Source organism: Carassius carassius, chromosome 28, assembly GCF_963082965.1.
Source record: "Carassius carassius chromosome 28, fCarCar2.1, whole genome shotgun sequence".
In the NCBI taxonomy this organism is placed as follows: Eukaryota; Metazoa; Chordata; class Actinopteri; order Cypriniformes; family Cyprinidae; genus Carassius; species Carassius carassius.
The window spans coordinates 5,383,511-5,386,258 of record NC_081782.1 but is presented as its reverse complement, the minus strand read 5'-3'; the positions used below and the strand labels follow the sequence as shown (position 1 = coordinate 5,386,258).

At 41.9% G+C, this 2,748-nt stretch overlaps 1 long non-coding RNA gene across 1 annotated transcript; it reads left to right on the top strand.

The window, feature by feature from the left end:
- Nucleotides 1-766: 766 nt before the first annotated feature.
- Nucleotides 767-2,748, top strand: LOC132108359 (uncharacterized). Its single transcript, XR_009424431.1, has 3 exons — nt 767-1,119; nt 1,409-1,490; nt 2,602-2,748. It is a non-coding gene; the product is annotated as an uncharacterized LOC132108359 (long non-coding RNA).

Sequence of the window (2,748 nt, the reverse complement as noted above, 5' to 3'; positions counted from 1 at the left end):
CACCCCTCAGGAACCTAACAATCAAGTCATGTCTCCCCAGGGACCGGCCGTCCACTGCATCGTGATGGGCTGCAATGGCAGCCACATACACTTTGGAGGATGACAGCCTATGCTCCAACCTTTCTTGCAGGAAAGAAAGCACGACTCTGACCAAGCATCTCTGGGGATCTTCTTGGTGAGAAGAACACCAATTTGTGAACAGACTCCACTTCAAAGCATAGGCCTGCCTCGTTGAGGGGGCTCTAGCCTGAGTGATAGTGTCTACCACTGCCGGTGGCAGATCACTTAGGTCTGCCGCGTCCCGTCCAGAAGTCACACATGGAGGTTCCAATGATCTGGACACAGGTGCCATATGGTGCCCAGCCCCTGAGACAGGAGGTTCCTCCTCAGGGGGGTGCACCAAGGAGCATGAGTTCCGAAAACCATGAGTATAACCAGTGCTGAAGCAATCCGAGCGGCGTGACTGCGGCTGCAGATGCCATATGCCCCAGGAGCCTCTGAAAATATTTCAGTGGTACCACTGTCCTGCCTCTAAAGGAACTCTAAAGGGCACCCACAGCGACGAGCTGGCTGAGGCATTGCCCGCAACAGAATGGTGGCAACTGGAGGATCACATCCGGGCAAGATGTCTTGAATTGCCTCAGTCTGTTTTTGCACAACAGAGAACTGCTGGGCAAAGTCCTCGACAGTGTCGCCGAACAGGCCTGCCTGGGAGATGAGAGCATTGTGCATCGAGTGCTCAGGGCTGAGCGGTTTAGTCACCTCCAGCCCGATGCTCACGTCTGCCCTTGCAAGCATGGCCGACAACTCTCAGTCCGATTCGGCTGTAGCGACATTGCCCGAGGGGGGCAGCCCTGCTGAATCCTCATCCTCAGATGCCGATAGCCCATCTCCCAATGCTGCAATCGACATGTGATCCTCGGCCGACACACCGAAAGACACGCTGAGACCGCTGTGAGACGGCTCAGCAGAACCAATCGGCAGCTGCACGGGACATGCACTGTGGGAGGAGTGAGAGGTCCGTGGGGTGTGGCCCGGTGAAGAAGCTTTCACTGTCACCCTCAGATCTCCAAGAGGGCCAGCTCACAGTCCCCTGCTTGAGCCAGAGAAACCAGATAGGTGACAAGGAACAGAGATTAAATGGCTTTGTAGCAACTACTATCATCTACTACTTGGCTCCGATGCAAAAATCTGAATGAGTGGATGCACCTGTCGCCTGTTTATACCCGTAGGCATGGGGAGTGGCTCAGGTATGTTAAATTCACTAGCCAATTTTCATTGCCGTTTTTTCTTAAACTCAGAGATGATTGGCCTCCCAAGTGAGACCCCATATGTCATTCGACATAACTCGTAGTGTCCGACAGATAGGGAACCATGGTTACATACGTGATGCTTTGTGGTATGGCAGGATTTGAAACAGCATCCTGGATCATTGTGGGACACCATTGTCAAAAGCAAACCTACAACTTTTGGCATATCAAAGGTCAAAGGTCAGTTACAGTAATAAATGTACACTGTAAGGTAGAATGCAGTAATGTTGCAAACAGTAATTTTTGTGTGTGGCTTACTATATTAATTCAAATTTGTTTCACAATTCTTACAGCATCATTGACAGTATATCGCTACTGAATTAAATTTATGATTGTGATGAAACCAAATGTTCTCAGAGACTATCATCTTTTTTATAATGATTGTTTTTAAATTAAGTACCACTTGTGTATTATAAAGATCTTAAAACAGACCCTCTTGACAGAGTCATCGCAAATGGTGTCATTCTTGTCAGGAAATACTATATTTGACTGAGGTGTCAAAAAACAAGCATGTTGATGTGATGATTTTAGATACTTAAAACTGTCACCCCGTCCCAAATATGGGATGCCTACGTTTACTTCACTATATTACAATCAATTCTAATCTAATCTTTACAAACTATATATCGTTGGAAAGATCCAAGACTCCCAAATATATATTTTACCAATGTTTTTTGTTAAAAATAATTTAGCAAAAGTAATAGATTAATTTATGACAAGACTGCACCCTCAAAAATCTACATTATAACAGGAGTTTTGACCTTTGTTTTAAAAAAAGACTTCTTCGTTGCCTTTTTCTCTATCACATTTTAGAAATCATCAGAAATTATATATTGAAAACTTGAAAACATAAAATCTCAAAATTCATCCTTTAAAACCCATTTTAAAATAAGACATTGCATTACCATGTAAATGGTACATCAATATCATGTTACAAAATGTTTTCAGTCATGAATGATAAAAATGTAGGTTTGTATCATGCACATTCAAGTCTATCTCCGTAAAACGTAAGTGACAGTTAAGGGGTTAAAGAAATATAGCAAAAGTAAAAATTTGTAATCAAAACATTTTAAAATGAAACTAAAATTTTAAAATTGACATAGTGTTCAAAATTATTGGATCTTTTCTGGCTGCACAGCTTTGTAAAATGTGTTCATATGATCAGAATAAGAGGAACTCAGACCTCAAGACTAGTTGATTAAAAAAAAAGGTGTCTAAGAAAAGGGAAGTTAGTTTAGAGAAAGCTCTGTTATACTAGCATGCATTTTTATTTTTATTTATTTTCATTTAGGCCACTCATTCTTGTGTATAAATCAGTGAAGGGCGCCAAGGATGTCAACAAAAAGCAACAAATGCATGTTGAAAGGTTGAAATTATTCCTATATTTACTATATAATTATAATTTATATTCATACTATATATTTAATCAAACTATGTA